The following is a 19,802-nucleotide window of genomic DNA, read 5'->3' on the forward strand; positions in this document are numbered from 1 at the left end:
CAAGGTGAAATAGCTGAGCAGTGCAGGGCCTGCCTAAGGAAATTTGGTTAACCTTAAAGAAACCTCAGAGAATCTGGGTGGGCTCCAAATTTTGGATGATGTGAGCTGTACTCTCCAATATCGAGTTTCAGCCCAGAAATACAGCTCTGCAGCAGTGATAGGACTGAAGACCTAACTTTGTGCTGAGCCCACTACTTTCCTTTGAGCTCTGTAAACTTTTTATGCTGCTGTTGCTCTCTTGTAGCTACCTGTTGCTTTTGGTCATGGCAATTTATATAAAGCTCTTTGAGCAGGGTCTTATCTTTGTGAAGTTTTTCATGATGTCAAGGAAAGCATGGTCCTGATTTCTGTCTGGAGTAATAATACAAATAAATAGTAACAACTATTATTCTTCAGTGTGTGTTTGGCTGAATTTATGAAAAGCATCTCAGCATGGCTGGAAATGACCAATAGCAGTTTCTGCCTTTACGTGCAACCACCATTTCAGATAGATTTAAACCAAACTGAGCAACTGTTTGCATATTTCTTCAGACCTTCTTAACCACCCTCTACCAACCAATTTTTCGTCTTCCTATTGTAGTTGTTATAATCAGGCCTTGATAAGAATTGCTGCCAGAGACATCCAATCACTCTTGTGTTATCATCTGGAAATCATTATAGAGTCCTCAGGACAGATTGAAGCCATTTGATAGCATTGATTAATTTCTTATTTCAAGTTGTGCCATTTCACCTTTCACTGGTTTAAAATTCTTGCCTCATTTAGAATGATACTTTTTTTTTTTTTTACACTGTAAATAACAAAATGTATTTTGTTGTGTGAATCCAAATAAGCTTTGAAGTTTGTGGTTTTGTAATTTGAATGTCATCTGGAGAGTGTATGCTCTCTTGTCAGCTTTAACCGATGCACGATAATCAATTATCGTATCAAAGTGTTCAATTACTCCTTAGTTATGAGGTGCTGTAGCTGTTTGGCTTAATTTCCTGGGAGATTATCAGCACTTTCATTGCAGCATTGGGGTTACTTAGCTGACTGCTTAAAGACGTCTGCTGTGAAAATGAAGCTGGTACTATCTGAACACCAGCCTCCTTGCAGAAAGCAGTGTCAGATGTTTCTTTAACATCAAAACCCACTTCTTTCCATCTCATTTGTGAGTTGGATGCACCGGGTTGTTGCCAGTTCCTAAGAATGGAGTCTTTGTCCATCTATGCTTTTATGGTTAGGAGGGATGCTGAAAGTCCTGGCTACTTTTTTTTTGAGTCTAGAGAGGTTTCAAGTATTCCCGTTTCCTGCAGTACACTATCCTTCCATTTCCCTGTGAATGTGGGAGGAGAGTTACTACTGACTTCTGGGTCAGTATGTTTCTTATTTATTTGCATAATGGAGAAAAGAAATGTGAACAGGTAATGCGTGATTGCCACCTAAGTCCCCCCTTTCAAAGGCCTTCGAAGATCTGTATTTGTGAATTTAAGGATCTCTTCAGATGCAGAGTTGAGATGTTGGTACACCATATTGCCCTTTTTGGAGTATGTGGAGCTAAAAAAATCCCTAGTAATTTTAAAGTCGGTATAAAGCTTTTCTGGGATTACTGTTTTGAACAACACATAGGAGCCCTGCTTGAAGGTTGAGTCCCCCTATCAGCTGTGGTGTGCTGTTGCTTTCCTGCAGGAAGCCACAAACATGTAAACGGGCCAATGCTCAGTCCTTCGTGAGAAGTTAAACAGGACATATATCTAGGAAAGTACAGTGAAAAAAGCAGAGGACATGAAGCTGTGTTTGAGCCACGTTTCATCAGGCTAAAAGAAGGAGAGCATGAGGAGCTTTGCGGTGAGAAGGTCTGTAAAAACATGCCAATTATCCTCATCTCAGCTTGCCTGTTGAGAATCAAACTTGTGATGAGTCTTGTGACCTGTCAGACCTCTTAACTGAACTACAGCTGAAGAGATTCACTACAAAAGGATATAGGCTGCTGCTTATTGTTGATTTTTAACCATGAGAGTTCCTAAGGGAAATAGCATATAGTAATAACATTTAATGGTCTTCTGATGAGCATCTGGTGCTGGGTGTTTTTTTCTTTTAAATTGCATTTAAATTAAAACTGCAGTAGTGCACTGAGTCCTCATTTCCTGTTAGGAGAGAAATTATGATGCTCTATTGATTGTCAAAGCTGTTTCCCATCCTGCATAAATGTGGTTAGTGGACAGTACTTCTCTTGCAGACAAAGACATGACCTACCACCCCCCTCGGTTCTGAAAGTTTTTCCCTCTAAATTATTCATAGTGAAACTACTGATACTCAAAATTCAAAACAGAGGGGAGAAGGTATAAAATACTGTCATGTATGCCTTTGCATTAATTTATGTGCTATCACATTGAATAAAAGGAAATAGCAAGTTAAGCATGTACAAGAAGCCACATGATGAGTATAATTGATGCATTCAGCCTATAGAACATACATATAATAGTCCATTGTAGTTATGGGATTGGCCAGCCAATATTTTTTCCTTGGAGATCATTACTTAAGCAGATGACTCTTGACCCTTTTCTTTTAGTGCTTCGAGAAGTTTGCCAGAAAGTACCCTTTTGTGCCAGTCAGCCTTTAACATCTCCCTCTGAGCAGCCTCAATTTTTCATTTAACTTACTTCTGAACTTCAGTCTGCTTTTTATCCCAAGGATCTTTATGAGAAATAAATTGGAGCCTTTTCAGAAACGCAACTCTAAAAGCTTCTTCCTTACTAGTTAAAAGCTTATCACAATGTAGCAACAATGTATGTGTTGTAAAATGGTGTAAAATTTAAGAAAAAATAAAAGATAAAAAGGCAAGGGAGCAACACTGAAGCAACACGTTGGGTGTTTCTGTATAGAAACTCACTTACCTGCGCAGTCCTTGGAAATGTAGGAAATGTGATTCATGGCAGTGGATAGGAGAGTGAAGAAACTTGCTGTGAGAAAGGCGAGGATATACTTTGACATAATTTTGCAGTTACCATTGGTTCCCATCTCCCCAAGGTGGCTGATGGGCAGAATAAAGAGAAAGGCTCACAGCCTAAATGGCAAACCTCATTAAACTATCTGGTTTATATAGGTGGTGTCTCAGGAAAGGAAAAGTACTTGGTGAGGCCTTGAAGATTGAAGTAGTGCATAAAACCAAAGGGTTCCTTTTCTACATTGCTGGGGAAAGAGCAAAGGAGATGCTAGTGAAGAGAGACAATGACCTGTGCATGCTTCCCCTTGGGGCAATCATCATCTGAATGCTTGTTAGTACCCAAGACTCCCCTATAAGACGTACTGGTGTATGCAGGGACAGGGGAAGAAAATGCAGGTCTTAATCTGAGTTGGATCACTCTTTTAGGTCTGCAATGAAAAGGTATTTTTCTCATCAACTACCCTCTTACAAGGGGAATGCAGGTAGACTTCTGGAACAAACTATAAAGAAATCCTATATCCTCCTATAAAACAGAATAAAAAAGCCTATCATCAAGGAGAGTGATAGGGGATCATCCGTGTTTTGAGAATTAACGTGATTTGGAGGCCCTCTCACCCCACCCCAGTAATAACTTGTGAAAAGCCTTCTGAAATATGGCTTCACTGAAGCCAAGGTGCCAACAGGTTCCTTCTCATTTGTTGTCCTTCCCGATGAGGCCTTTCTCTGCTCAGTGCATGTGATGATACCCACTTTACTAAAAAACCCTACACAAATGATGTCTGCTTTTTGTTTGCTAGGAAAGACAGACCTTGGCAAATAATTACTTCTCATTCTTACTCTTAACATATGTATGACTTATTATTTATAGAGACTTGTAATAAAAATGGGAACGATTTTCTTGACCCCGTATGTTACAGCTTAAACCAATAAAAGAACAAAGGAGGGGAACGTAAGAAAAGGACATAGGAAAGGGTTTTGTTTAGAGTTACATGCATGGCTAATAAGTATATCCAGAGAAAAGAGAAAAATACACCAGATTAATAACTGTGATGTTCTGCTGGCTTATTGCTCTCTAAAGACTTTACTCTCTGTGGACACAGAGCTGTATAAAAGATGAATTAGTTGCACTCTGCATTTTGGTCATCCCAGTAATGATGGCAACATTTCTGTTACAAACTCATGCTCTCCAAGGAAAGCAATCCTCTCTGTATTATTTCCAAGGGAAAAATTAATGGGGTTCACTTCTTCATGTTGCCTCTATACTTGCTCCTTCATCTTTGCTTCTCAGTGCTTGACCTCCTTTGAATTAGTCATGTAAAGCAACAAAATGCTGCTTTAAGTTCATAAATCTTGGTCCTCCTATGTCCTGTGAACAGGTCCAGCTGAGAAAGTGAAGAAGAAACCTGTCAGGATGCCATAACAAGCACCGTATGTCAGAAACCCACTGGACAAAAATCTTATCTCAAACATTAACTTTGTTTTTGCAAAGCAGGAAACGTTGCTTAATTCATATAGTAAATATTTCTTTGTGTATCATGGGGAGCTTTCTTGTAAGTTCACATTAGCTGGAAATCAGGACAAGGCTTGAAGTTTGCTCCCTCATTGCTATGAAAGGAGTTGTCTTTTTCAAGTGGTGTTTTTCAACGAAACCCCTCAGCTTTTGAGCTAGGCAGAAATGCATTGCGATTGACCTCAGTATTGCATTCTGCAGTGATTAGAGAGAAAGACTTTTAGACTGATACTTAAAAATAAGGAAACATCTCAGAAAGAGAGAAGTAGGTGGGCAAAAATCCAGAAGTGAGGAGAAACAGCAAAGAGAAAAGGTTCATTACACATATAGGAAAGGAGAAGAGGGACAGGGATGAGAGTGGTGTTTATTTCACAGGGGTGAAATCAGAATGCAAATACAGATTGAAAGAAGCCCACAGAAGGTTTTTTTAACTGTAGAGAAGTTTGAAACTGGTGTGAAATGAGTTGATTCTCCGTCTTTTTCTTGCTTTATACCAGTGCTGTTCCAGAAAATACGACTGCATGCAGCATCAACAGAAAGATGAGAATCCAGGGAGTCGCAGAGACATCCTTCATGCTGATGACTGTGAGGGATGAAGGCTCAAGAAGTGTAGAGGTAGTCTGGGCATTAATTGCTTGGGAATGTGCTGCTGTTTCACCTGTGGCTTTTTCCAGGGCCCTGCATCACAACCCTCCTCTAAAATATTTTGCAAGCATACAGATCAACCTTTCCCAGCAATAACTTGGCATGGGGTTGTGTTGTCCCCCCTCATCTCCCTGCCTCATACCTGGCAGCTCTGCCTTATACCTGGAGGACCTAGAGCCCAGGGGATAAATGTCTAACCTGTGGTGGAGGATTGCATCAGCCAACAAGCCTGGTAATCTTGTATTTTTATGAACACTGAGCTCACCTTGGATATTAAAAAATAGAAATGTATTAGCTGGTAAGCGTGTTGGGTCTCTTCCAAGGCACACTAGTGTGTTGCTCTGCACACCGGCATGGAAACAATTTGCAGGCCAGAGAGCCAGTAAGCTTTCTCTCAAGGAGCTGTGCCACATGCTGCTCTCTCCTTTTGCCTTCCGAGCTCTTTGTTCAACCTCTTTTGCTCCAGTTTCACCATCTGAGCTTAAACGTGGCCTTCTGACATGGAGAATCTGTGTGAGTAGAGGCACATTAGTTGTAAAATCCCTAGCCAGTCTCATTTTTTGGCATGAAGGTGGCTGTTACGGCATTGTTTTTATTATTCATCAAAAGGAAACTTTCAAAGTAAATACATCAAATACCACATAGCATAAGCTCTTCCCAACCACTGCTTCCTCTCCCTTTTTCTTTTTCCCTACCTCCTATTTTTATAAGTAATCAAATTGTTACTCTAGAGTCAATTCCAGGTCATCTTTCATTTGCTCAAAGTATATCCTTATTGGCAAGCTATTTTCCCATTATTCAGGAACACACATATTGTTTTACTTACAGCTGTGTGCTGTATTTTATGTTCTCATATAAATGTTATGCCTGGATTACCATAACTAGAGCAAACTGGTTTTAGGGTTTGTTGTTGTTGTTATTTTTAGGTTCCTCCCCCCACCTCCAAAACAGGAGAGAAGTATTATTATATCTATTTTTTGGTATCTTCTGTAGTTTTCACATTTCTCTAATTTCTCCTTTCTATTTCTCTCTGATAACGCGGATACCCCTCTGCTGTGTGAGATTCCCTAGTTTGGGGAATGATGATAGCTGAGTTTTGGGAGAGGTTATGGGGCAAGCAGCATTGTTTTTATCCAACGAGGGGCAGGAAAGAAGACAAGGCAGGGACAGACTCCAGAAATTCCTTACCCGCTGTGTGAAAAAAGTATTTTTTCATACCTGTTTTAAACTGTTATTAGTTTCAAGGAGTGTTCCTGCTTCTAGTGCTGCAGGATCTGGTGAAATCTGGTGAGTTCTGCATTCACTTACTGTTCTCTTGATTTTGGGAGGTGATCAAATAGAAGCTCATATTTATGTATTGAGGGCCCAGAGAGGGAAAGCACCTAAATCCTATTGGCTTCAGCATGTTCTTAAATATTTACTCAAGCGATTAACTTACTTGAGGTCTTGATGCAAAAGAATGCATTTGTAGCAACAAATACATATTGTTATTATTAATCTTATCACTGTATTTCATGCCTGTGCGTGCTAATGCTTGATGCACTACGGAGAAATACAGCATGCACAAGAGATGGATTTTCCTCTATATGGATGGCAAAAGACAAACAGAATTTTCCCCTTATTTTTTGGATGTCTGGGACACAGGAAGACCACTGGAGAAAAGTGTGCTGCTGAATTCCCTGCAGCCTCATGTTTTTTGGTTTTCTTTGGTATGGTCTTCTGATGCAGAAAGGCACAGTTCTACATCCTGCCACCCCCATGAGAGTAAGACCACATGCTCATCTTTAGCTACTCAGTTTACTAATAATCTCTGTGCTTGTTCATTTGTGAATGACTTGAAGGCACTCACAGCATTAAAGGAAGTCTCCTCCTGGAGATTTTTAAAAGAGACTCTCCTAGATTTTTTGAAGTTGGGATATTCATAGTTTGCATGGGCTTGTTTCTTCCGAGTAGATGTGTGCTAAATGCTAATGCTTGCATTATAACTGGCTGTTTTATAGTAGTATGATATTTAACTGGCACCCAAGATTCAAGAACAGAGATAATGCATGAACATTTGGGCCACATTAAGTGAATTGTTAAAAAAATTCTGGTCTCTCTCATTATTTTAACCTCCAAAGAAGAAATCCCCTATAGGATAAATGTTTAATCATTAAAGCAAACAGACAAACAAACCAACCAAGCTTTTATCATTGTTGGTGGGAAAAGTAAGTACGCCTTACACTTTGCAAGACTCACAAGGAACAGCAGGCACATTTCTGGTTGCGAGTAATATTCTGGTTATTTGATGTTTTCAGGAGGAGAGAGAAGAATTTGTAGCTGAATTTTGGCAGCTTCCTGGCTTGAACTTCAGGATGAGCATCAAGCAAAATGCCAGAGAGAATGATGCTGACTGGGACATGTTTATGTGACCCTTCTTTTCCCCAGACTAATTTAGTTATGCCTTGCTCCACAGCAGTTCATAAGTTGTTTTTGTAAGAGTAGGGGATCCCAGAGAGACCAGGTTTGCTCTCTGCCCACCTTGCCCTATTCACCTTCCACATTGCCGCAGGAGCATTTACTGCTGTGCCAATTACAGCCGTGATGGGGGCTGTCTTTGCTGGATGTTGATATCTGAACAAACAAACCAAGAGTCTGGTCTTGATTGCTGGTGTCTCTACAATTTGGTTTCCTGTGGTGTGTTTGTACAGATGTAATGGTTGGTATTCCCTTGCTTTTAAATAATCACGGCCATACCAAGGGGCGGGAGGACAGGACTAATTTGTCGGGATTTTGCTGCAGGATCCCCCACCCTGCTCCTGTGGCTTAGCTTCTGTTCAAGGCTTGCTGCCTAACCTACTGCTTGGGGTGGTGACTTCTGTTTCCATCTGTCCCCCCTCAGAAAGGGCTTGTGAGTTCACTCCTCTCAGCCTAGGACAGCTGTCATTAGACCAACTATTGCCATGTAATCACATCTTGTCTGCAGATTGAATGAACAATGAGCGGCACACAGAAAATGTCTCCAAGGACAAGGAGGATGCAGAGAGCATGAATAAATGACCACCTCTGTGGGCCCTTTGTACGGGAGGGTGTGTGTCCTGGATACCTCTCACTTCTTGCAGCCAAAGAAAGGTTCTTTTTTGCTTCTTTGTATCCTGCTGACCACTTACCTGCTTCTCTATTTGTCCAGAGCCATTACCCCCTCTGAGCTGCACCTGAGGAACAGTGAATAAGCAGCTCCTACTCAAAGGATGTGGAAAGACAGATTTGAGCTCTTTTCTCACCTTGGTCATAGCCAGTGATTTGGGTCACACCTTTGATCCCTGCTAGACCTAACTGCCTGAGCTATGTAAAGCAAGCTCCTTTACAGTCATATGACGCATAGAGTTCCCCTATCACTCCATCCTTTCTACCCCAGGACATGCCCTCACTCTTATTTGAAGCTCTTTTCCCTTACATGTTTGACATATTTGGGAGTGGAGTTGAGAGCCTTTAAATCCTTAAGTACTTCATAGGCAGCAGCACTGAAGGAGCAGTGAGCTCCAAGCAGAGCTCCCTCTCAGACTACTCGCATCATATCCAAATGTCAGTGGAGAGAAAAAAAAAAAAAAGGCTAATTGTATGCTTTCCAATTTTCTTTATTAGGAAGATCAAAAGAATTGCTGCCTTTACTGGTAAATCTCAAGGATGAATTGTGGCAGCCAGACCAGTACTGGTCTGTGTTGAACTGTAGTCACCCAGAATAAATCAGCATTAATTGCAGTCTAAGGCTGTGATTCCAGAGGGGCTGCTTAAGCACCACACAGTGACCCCGACTGCCCGGCTGTTAAAGCCAGTGGCAAAACTCCCAGGGATCTCAGGAAGTGCATGGCTGAGGTTGCATCCTTGCCTTCTTTAAAGCCAAATATCTTGTTACCTCTCTGAGCATCATACAATGATGTGGTGAGCACAGCTGCCTCAGAGTTGCGGGATCCAGAGGGAAGGCAATACCTTGACTTTCTGGCCACAGGAAACCTGTGCAAAGTTGTTCTGGTGGCCTTGGAGAAGATGGGGTGGCTGCTGGTTCAGGTTCTTGTCCTTTCCTAGCTTTACCCATAGCAAGATCTGTCACCCACTGCAGCAAGGGACATTTCCTGGCCCCACAGCTGGCTATGGCACCAGCTAGACTGAACATTTCCATCACAGCCAAGCAAATTGTTCTTGTGTTGCTCTCACCTGAGATGATTTCTCCTCTTCTTCTATGCCTCCCTTCAGAGGTGGCACATACTGCTATATGGGTGATCGTATGTTGTTGTGGCTGTCATGTTTGTGGCAGGAATGCAGAAGGATCAGCAAAACATGATGTCCATGATGCAGAAAGAATTCTACTATATCAAATTTTGTTGTAATTCTCACTAAAACTATCTTTGAAACTAATGCAGCTTTAAATATGAATGAAGTATATATATATCAATTCAAGATTTTCCTCATAAAAGGCAGGAAAAGGAATTCAAGTCAGTTTGAAAGCCTTACTAGCCTGAGAATTTGAGTGCCAAATGATTTTGAAGAAAGTTTGTTTACTGCTATAAAGGGAATAACATTTTATTCAGTAAACCAAGGGAAAGATTGAGAAAAACACTGGTGGAAAGGCAGAAACATGGTCTGCCGGAAAGCAAAGGAGACAGGCCACCTTCCTGCCACTTGCTCATGGAGAAATGCTGGTATCTTTCCCCTTACATTAATATAAGTGGCTGGAAAGCTGAGCAAGCAGGGTGCCTGGATAGGGCAAGAGGTGAGGGGCAGCAGGGCAGGACTGAGCTGCAAGTGGGTGCTTTCTGTTGGGAGCTGAGGAATGATGGCCAGAGCTGCACTGACTCTTCCCAGGACCTGTGCAAGGACCAGATGATGCCTCCTGCAAAACAGGACAGCAGCATGGGGCCAGGCTTTGCCATTGCAAGCTGAAGACTTGGCAGTGGGTGTCATTTGCTCTGTTATTAAAAGAAATTAAAAGCAACCCTTGGACAGCTGTTAAATATGATGCTGAGAAGCTGACATCGATTGCTCCTGTACTTGACCCCTTCAGAGCGATTTATAAACACTGGCTGACTAATCCTCCCCAAGCAGCCAGGGGAAGGAGCAGGCAGGAATTTTCCCTCCTCTCTTCCACCTCCATTTTGTAAGAGGAAATGGGAAGTATGATCCTGTACCCATTATCTCCACATGACAGAAGCCAGGAGTGGGCCTGGCTGTGTCCACCTAATGCCATGGGAGATGGGATGGGGCACATTGGCCAAGTGGGGCACCAGTGAGGACCATGGCCTTGGCTCAGGAGAGAGATTTATAAGTAGCACACCACGTTGCCGTTCTTTTTATATACAATCGGAAATGTCTTGAAGCCAGATGCTCAGCTGGTGTAAATCAGTGGAGCACCGCAGATTTATACCAGCTGGAGAACTGGACCCAGTGCCCCAGTGGGAAGGGGATGGGGGAAAGGGAGAGAGAGGCTGTTTCTTAACCGCTCCACCAGCCTTCCTTCTGGGTAAATATCTCCATATGTTAACAAATGTTAATTAAAACCAAAAGCACAGAAGAGCTCTCAGGATGTGTGTGTAACAGGAGCACCCCAGGATCCTGCGCTCCTGTAATCTTTTGCCTCCCACTGGATCTCACCTTTTATTTGGTGTTGCACCTCCCTGACTGATATTTAACCTTGCTCCTGGTGCTCTTTGTTGGAGTTTTGCCATGCATATGATATTGCTCTGATGGGTATAGGCCTAGTGTCTACAGACACCTGGGAGCAACCCCAGATGTTTCACCGGTCAAGGGGGAAAATACGTTTTGCTGCAGTGTGCCTTACAGTCATGTAAGTAACTGTGCTCATCAATCAGGAACTTTATGGGAAGGGACTCTGGAAATGCAGCTTCTCCTTTGGCCTCCAGGTGATCACCGCCTTATCTGTGGACTGTGATAACTCTGAATATGATTGTTTCTGGGGGACAAAGGCATTATGCTTTAAAAAAAAAAAAAAAAGAAGGCATGAATACCTGTGGTTCTCTATAGGTAATAATAAATAATCACAAGTTTGCCCTTGAGGTGAAAAGAAAGTTTCAGAAGTGGATATTCAAAATACATGTATAAGGGCCAGATTATCTCCAGGGAAGCTGTGCCTTGGAGCTGTCAGGCTGGTATTAGAATGACATTTTCAAAGTGATGGATAGTACTTAGTCTCTGAATCTTGCACTGCCAATAATGGTAGTTGTACTGTTGTGAAGATGCAGGGATAAGTATATTACATATTCACAGCTCATCATTTCATGGCCAAAACTTTTTTTTTTGAAAATTCAAGTATACATGATGTGTTTTCACAGAGACTCTAGCTCTTTGCAAGGGGGTTCCTGCATTGATTAGAAATCACTGATGTCCTCAAAGCCTAATATTAAAATATTTTATTATTTTAAATTGTCATTACTTGCACTTGATAGAGCTGGTTTATGTGTTTGTGTTAGAAATAGACCCAAGAGAATTGCAGCAGGTTATGATGGCAATGTAACAGAGGTACGTGTGCCCAAATATAGCAAACAGCCTCTCTTTATTTCTCAGTAAAAGCATGTTCCTGCCGTCCTTAAGTTGGTGGCAAAAATCCTGTTGACTTGCTGTAGGTCATAAGTGGGTTCAAAATACTATTTCCCAACCCCATGAAGTCAGTTTAATATTTTTGTAGTAGTAGAAAGGTGGTCTATGCAAGAAAACAGGGACGAGTTTTAAAGAACCAGTCTAGCATTTGGGCTGTATGCAGAATTAATGTAATGTAGGTACCCCAAAAAATGGGAAAAGTTCTGCATATACCTCGACTTGCCTAGAAATGCCCTAGAGATGATGCTTTCATTTTACCGAAGTATTTGGCTTGGATATGTTTATGGAGATTGCTGTCTGTTACTCCAGGTCTGGCTTTTGTCTCGAGTGACACTTCTGGTGAGCACATTAGCACTGAAGGCAAATTTGTTCTGTTGTGATGGCTCTGCAGCAAGTACAGCTTTTGTAAACAGATGCTGCAAGAGAGGTAGGGTTTTTGCATCACTCCAGGTCTCTCGAGATCTAAAGTGTTCAGGTAAATAACTGGTTGAAAGACAAAAGAAATACTGTTAACTGTATTCTCAGACTGTCTCTTTGTAGAAATTCGTTACTTATAATCTCTTTCTAGAATTTTTGGCTGAAGGTACACCACAGTAACTCCTTTATACTTAGTTGAAATCCATTCCATCCATGACACATGTAACTAAAGTGGCTAACAAACACTGCACAAACAACTTCTGAATTTTTATAAACGCAGACAAGTGTCAGACAAATTTTCAAAACAGATTTGTTTGTTTGTTTGTTTTTAATGCACTTCCTCCAACATTTCTGTAATGCCATTTTTGGATCTACATAGCTCAGCCATTTTTGAAAATACTGTGAGCCTGATCTACAGTCCTGGCAAAACCCTTCTTGGATCTGAGACCTGCTGAAGGTGGATGCTGTTTGGAGCTTCCTCACCCTCCTGCATATATAGCATAGCTCCATTTGTTTTGTTTTGTCTTGCTAGCCTTTCTTCTGTTGCTGAAGGGCTGGCCAATCCCTTTCATCACTGGTGTTTAGTAATATGGGTGTTCATTTTCAAATATTTATGAAATACAGCGATGTATGAGTACCGCATCCTCCTGAAAGGTTCTCATGAACAGTTTTCAGCTGGGAAATGGCAGCAGTATGTGCAGTGATATAACCTAACTTTTTTTGACTGTCGTATATAGCTTTTCTCTTGTTGCCTGCTGGATGGTTCAGTAGCACACACATATTACTTTCCTGGGTTGGTCAAAACGTCCTAGAAGTGTATTTCACTCTGTAACACCTCACTTTGCCATGGACATTAATTTTTCCTGTCATACTTTTTTGCTGCGATGGGCCGCAGAGCTATGTACCAGCCCTCCACCAGGCATCAGTGAAACCTATGGGTATATTATTCTGCACTACAAGTGTACCATATTCCCCAGGCCTTGGTGAACGGCATGTGAAGCAGTATCACTGTGAGGTGGGCTGGGGTCTGACAGTAGGCAGATTTCACCTTGCTTTGGATTCTGTCAAGTTTTGTTTGCCTCGTGTTCCCAGGGTTGAAGTAGCCTACGTTGCTGAACCTGCTGAAACATGTGTTACTGGTTTTTAGCTCTAGTTTCTCTGAAGACCTGGAAAGCAGCAATGTTGGTACAAGGGAGGCATTCACATTACAGTCACTGTCAGGCTCTACAAGTCTAAGCACCTAGAAATTAAAACATACCTACAGCCATCATGAAGTGGTGCTGAAGTCAAACCAGTTGTGGGTACTATGCAGCTCTGGGCTGGCACTGACCGCAGTACCCACACCTGTCACTGTGATCTGTGGTTTGGAGGAAGAAATCACCATTAAACTGTGTGCTCTGTATTAGTACAAGGCGTTAGGCTTGCAGGAGATGAGCAATCTCCAAGATAGATACACACCATGATCATGCTCTGTTAGACCTCATCTCAGTATTGTTTCTGCATCAGTGTTGAAATACTGATGAGCAAACATATGCGCTGTTTCCATGTTGTGTCTCTCCAGGTTGTGTGCAATGTCCTGTTTTGGGATGCTGTCTGCTCCTGATCATTTCAGCAGCCGCAGTGCTGGCAAAAGTGATGAAAAAAGGAGAGTATTTGAAGCAAAGCACCTAAGCCTAATTTATGGATGAAATCTTCTTATGACATTGAGCTGTGGCTGTTAGAAACAGGTAAGAAACATTGGTCTAGTGTTTGTCAGCAGAATTTTGGTGGACAAGTGGTAATGGACTTCACCCTAGGCTTGCATCCTAAGCCAATTGCTGTGCAGATAAAAGCAGCCCTTTCAAGCTGTTCCATTGGGTTTTAAAAGCAAAGCTGAGAAGGCTTCACTGGGGAACTTGATCTCTTGTAGTGTTTATTCTCACCAACCAAAAGCAGCAATTAGTATCTCTTTCAGATGGTGAGAATCTCTTTCAGATGGTGAGAATAAACAGTCTTGTAGACATGCAGAGGAAATGGAAATGACATATGAATTTTCATTAACCTATTTCTCCTTGGCTTTGCTGCAAAGTGCCAAAATACAGCGATATGGATCCTTCAGTTATGAACCCTGGCATCTTCCTGGGCTGCTGGCTTTAGTTGAAAGCAGGCGAGTTTCACATGTGTACCCGAGATCCATATGTTTCTTGTGGGTTGATTGTCTGAACCCTTGGTGCTTTTGCTCCGTCTGCATATAACCCAATATTATGGAGATATCCCTGTTTTTAAACACAACCATATGATCAAGAAATCTCTAAATGATATGATTTATTTTGATATCTCTGACTCTCATTATAGTCTCAAGCAGTCCTTGGTCTTGCCTGGATGCTTCGTGTTCATTGATATAAAACAGTATGGCAGAAAATCTGATGTCATCTGCAGCTGCTGTGCCATATTTCAAAGGAGAAAGCATTAACCCTTTCTAGCAAAATCGTTCCTGTGAAGGACAAATGTCTTCTTGTCTGAACAACATACCCAGCCTAATCATTGATGTCTGTACCCAGTTGGCAGCAGCAAGTTTACTGGGGTAATCTGGCACTGCTCCGTGCAAGTTAGAGAAGCTGTAATTCTCACTTCTGGCAGCAGATGAATTTGACCCTTTTCCTAAGACTATGCTTTATTTTATCAACTTCATGTCCTCTGACATCTGGTACCATAAAAGTGTTCAGCCACAGAGATGGGGTTTCTATAAATATATTTCTCCCATACAGAGATTGACAGCATTCAAGTTGCAAAGTGTTTCAGAGCTGTGTGGGAGGAGGGAGGAACAAGTTGAGGGGGAGGCGAGGTGTCTTATTTCCCCTCTCACCTCCTTCATCTCAAGTCCTTATGTCCTCTGGGATGTGATTTTAGTGTTAATGGCAAAGGTGCTCCAAAGCAGTGGTAAATGTGGGCCCCAGATGTGCTAATTCAGCCTGGGACAGGCAGGGGAATGCATGGGTTATCTCACTCACCACTCTGACAGCTTCAGTTCAGGATAATCTCTCCTCCTGTATTTCTGACTCTACCCCCATCCACCACCCCAGCTGGTCATCCCCTGCTTCAACACCATGGCATGAACACAACAGGCCCCTTGCAGCTCTAAGCTTGGGGGGCATCAGTGGGTCTTGCATTGGCTTATCTGCCCCCTGAGTCCTCTGAGCAGCCTCAAGCCAGGTCTGACCACTGCTGCTGCAAGGGGAGTAGGTGGAGGGAGCTGTAAAATAAAACAAGGCAGTGCACCAGTGTAGGCAGCCATTCAGCAGTGATGGGTCCTTCCTTTAACCTGTCTTGAAGGTTTTGTAAATTGAAGTAAAAAAATCACTATCCCTTTTCATATACCCCTTACCATGTAGACAGATGGCCTCAAGGGTGACTAGAGGTACCAAAAATGTCAATGTGTGGATGGTGAAGGTATATATAACATGTGTCACTGTCATAAAAGATGAGGAGGTTGCCCTTTCTTTTTTTCCTCAAAATACAGCCCTTGCGCTTTGCAGCATGTGCTACTATACTATTGATTTACTGCTTGATTATAATGACATTTCATAACACAAGTGTTATTAAAAGCTTGTTAATCTCTCTTAAGGATCATATTCCTCAAAATGTTTGAACAAAATGCGTTTATCTTTAAGGACATATTTAAATAAACTCAAATGACTTGCTGTATCAAGGTTTTAATTACGAGTTGCTCTCCTTAGTGCAGAGCTGGTGGCTTCTTTCATGTTCTTATGTGATTTCTGAAGTTTTACTAAAGCACTACTACATATCCAGTATTTCTATCTCACCCTTTCTCTCTCTCTGTCTCTCTCAATCTCAGTGCAAAGAGGACAAATACTTTCTGAAGTATGCCTGACTCAAAGCTAAGTGGATTTTGCAAGGGAGCTATTCTATGGCGGATTAACAGCCGTCCTTGCCAATTAGTACAGGAAATATTTTTCAGCGTATGGGACATTGATGAGTGAGTGCTCTGTGCACTGGGCATGTGGTCCTTGTTATTAAACATCTATGTTGCGCCAGTGTCTAGAGGTAGCAAGAAGTTTAGAGTCCCGCTGTCCACAGGACTTTGCAAGCATAGAGAACATCCTCAGACCAGAGCAGAGAGGTCTGGGGTGTCTTCAGTTTGTTCGTACAACAGCAGCGTATCTTCAACAGCATTATCTACCAAATATTTTGTGTAGTTGTTATTTACTTGACATGTATTCGGGGGCTTGTTTTTAAATGACAATACACTTTGAGATACTTCATGAAGGTATGCAGTTATTTCTGCTACTGCCATTTTGTGAATGCTTATGTGCAGAAGGAGATGCTGAACTCAGGTTTTCCACCTGTAGTGCCGTAACTGTGAGCAGGAGTGAGTCTTAACACTCTGATGGGAATAAAAGACTCCTACAACCATAGGACTCTCATTAAATACTTGCACTGAGGCCTTGACTGCGTATCTAATCTTTGCAATTTAACTTAGTTCAAAACCCTATTTTAGCTCAAGTATAAACAGCGTTGTAGGTGACCTTCTCTGCTAAATCTAATCCTATGTTTAGGTTAAGTTTGCAGTAGTGCAGACACAGAGTATATGCCCTTTAACTATGGTTTTGTCGTTTTGTTAGAACTGTAGAAAATTGAATGAGAATCTCTGAAAAAGTCTGAAGCCCCACCTCTCCTTGTAATGTTTGAAAGGGGCTTTGTGTCTTTCTTGAAATGCTCACAAAATCTGTTCATGTCAGGATCGCATACTTCTTAGAAAACATTAGGGAAAGTTAAGGAAAGTTGTTGCTGAAAGGCATACAAGCATCTCTTCTATTTGCATGGCTTTCTATTTCTTACGTTGGTTAAAGAGAAAACGATTAGTTCTTCAGAGTACTTAAGCAGCTTGTGTGTCTGTTTTCCCCTGGAGAGGTGAAAGACAGTGGAAGAGGAAAAGCTACCTTATGTCTACCAGGGTGAGAGCCTGCATGCCAGCCACTACTGCAGAGCAGCTGTGCTCTACATTTACACCTTTGTGCGGAAAATTCACAAGCCGCTTTGTGGTATCTTGTTTGTTTCTACCCATAACCTGGCTGTGATTTTAAAGGAAATATTTTTCACTTTAGTTACAGTGGTGTGAAAGTCTGCGTTGATTTTCTGTGAAGGTGGGGAGGAACTGAGTCTATTAAACCAGAACAAACCAGCTGGCTGTACGTACACTGGATTGCCTGCAACTTGATGTTGGACTGATTTAACCTTCAAAGTAGGATTTCTCAGGCTTAATTAAGCTGGAGTAGCTTTACAAGCAGTTTAACCCTGTGCTGTGTTCAACCTACCATAGGCAAGTTTGGTTTTGTAAAAGGTGTATGCCTTACTGACCTAGAGTGGCTTTCATGGCCCAGTTAAACTAGGACCGTTTGTGAATAGAAAATGTCTGGGAAGGAGGAGAACCATGAGGATGACAAGAGATAGTTCATGGTGCTAAAATGAAGTAGAAGTACTTTGGGTTTGGCTGTCAATTGTGAAGCCAGGAGTGGGTATTGGAGAATCTGCAGGTGCAGGCAGTGGTGACTTGCATCACTATGTTTTATTAGTACTCTAACTCGCATTCATTTAGCAGGGCAGTCGGAATAACCACAGGGGGCTTTTACTGCTTCTGGGTAGCAGAGGTATAAACATCTGTCATATTTAAGCTAGGGAATTCCTCCTGTTAGCTGCCACTGGTGGAAACTTCCCGATGAGTGAATTCCCTCCTTTGCATGCTGGACCTCTAGGGTTTGGAAACAAACCACTTTCTTTTCCCTGAGTTTTTTCCCTCTCACAGTGCCAACATTGAGTTATTTTTTTTCCCCACCACAGGGTGTTTTTTGATGTTGTTGATTATGAATATTTTCATTTTTTGATGTTTTCTTTTATGGCTTTGAGTTAGCTGTCTTAAAAGAGGAAGGTTTAACCATCTGGTACAGGGAACAATCAGCATCCAACAGGCATGGCTGGTTTGCACATCATTCCAGGCCTGGTTAAAATAAACAGAACCATCATCTTTAGAAAATAAGATGCACCAGGTGTAAAACCACCTTGAGCTCTGTGAAAAGAAGGTGAAATTTATGCAGCACTTAAGAGAGATCTAGGGATTAATGGAAGGGTGTTATAAAACAAAATTCTAGTTTCAGTTACTTTTGATGCCTTTATCTGGAAATAAGGGTCCAGGAAATAAAACCCAGCTAAGAACCCAAGGGGAAACATTACCCTGAAAACTGTGGGCTCCTCATCAGAGGCGGTTTCTGTTTTTTCAAACTATATTTTTTTCCCAGTGTGCTGTCTCCGTAAGTGTGTACAGATCACCCCTCCGACACGAAACGGGTACATTCTCTGAGCTGGCCATGAATTGCCATACACAAGAAAGTGTAATTAGAGGGAGCCATCAGAAAGACCTGCACAGCCCCTTTCTGTGGGGGCGAAGGGGCAGGAATGCTGTGCTTTCAGCCAGCATTGTTCCCCTCCCCATTCAGCTGGAGTGGCAGACTGTTAAAATTACCCCTACCCCCCCATTCCTAGCCTGCTAGTGCTGCTCGTTCCTGCTGTATGTGGGGATGTAATTTTTTCCTGCTTTCTTTATTCTCTCTTCCTTTTTAAAATACACACATATATATATTTTAAGGTCAATATATCTCCCAGAGTCTCTTGTGAACCTGTGGGCTTGTGTATGTTTTGTCTTTTTTTGCTTGCTTTTTTTTTCTGTGACAAACTTTAACCCTTCTTTTTACCCCCTGTCTTTCCTTCCAAGCAGCCTTTACCCTGCTTGTGTGAGCAGCTGACAAAGAGAATAAGTAATTTCTTAGCCTTTCAGTGTTGAACTGCTTCTGGTTTTGTGAGCGGCCTTTGCACCTGTTGTGATAAGCAGAGCTCCCTTCACAGCAGCACTGAAAGGGTGGCAGTCTTCCCCCCCCCTTTAAACTTTTTCTTTCAGTGAATGCCAATAATTAAGGAAAACACTTGAGTCTGCAGTGGATTCTTTAGCCTGACAAAACCTAGTATTTATATAGATTAAAATGAACAGGGCGACCAAGGCACCTTTCTCATCAGCTTGGTGAGAACTCTCTGAAGCAGGCTTGTTGCATGAACAAAACAGGATGACCAGTTCACTTACTTAACTAAATTTGGCTTTACCCTACCCAACCTTGTCTGTCCTGTTTACACCTCCAAACAGCGTTCTCCTCGTGTGAACTTGCCTCATCATGTGCGACAAAGCGTGCAAAATTATGTGTGCCATCGAGAAAATAATAAATCGCTGCTATTTAGCATTTTTAAGAACTGTGCATTTTGATGTACTTTTTAATAAGTCCCTTCTCTCTTTAATTTGTGAACCACTTGTAGGTGTGGAGCTCTATTTGCTGAGGTTTAACCTGATGGAGGCTTTCCCCTTCGCCTGTGCTCGGTGTGCCAGCTCCATGCCAATGGGACCTTTAGCACTTGTGGAAGGGTGATGAGTGCCTTCATTGACCGCCCCTCAGTGCTGGCTTCAAAAAAGGCACCATGGACCAAAAAAAAGAGTGGAAAGGCTACCCAGCTGCTCACACAATGCAAGAGAAGGCCTTGGCTGCTGTTCAAAGCCACTCTGAGTGAGTGTTTCAATTTAATTCTAAATTAAAAGCAGCCAGTGTTGTATAGCACAGTGAAAAGATTATGTATTAATGCTTTTTCCCCCTGACATAATACTAATGATTGCACTAAAA

General features: G+C 42.0%; 1 long non-coding RNA gene across 1 annotated transcript in view; it reads left to right on the forward strand.

Moving 5' to 3' along the window:
- Positions 1 to 19,802, forward strand: part of LOC134163268 (uncharacterized) — an 83,661-nt gene that overhangs the window by 50,968 nt on the left and 12,891 nt on the right. The window contains exons 8-10 of the long non-coding RNA XR_009964666.1: positions 4,932 to 5,311; positions 13,649 to 16,608; positions 17,344 to 19,688. This is a non-coding gene — a long non-coding RNA (uncharacterized LOC134163268). The remainder of the gene's footprint in view (positions 1 to 4,931; positions 5,312 to 13,648; positions 16,609 to 17,343; positions 19,689 to 19,802) is intronic.

Source organism: Pezoporus occidentalis, unplaced genomic scaffold, assembly GCF_034315485.1.
Source record: "Pezoporus occidentalis ecotype Australia unplaced genomic scaffold, CSIRO_AGI_Poc_V1 ctg2, whole genome shotgun sequence".
Taxonomy (NCBI): Eukaryota; Metazoa; Chordata; class Aves; order Psittaciformes; family Psittacidae; genus Pezoporus; species Pezoporus occidentalis.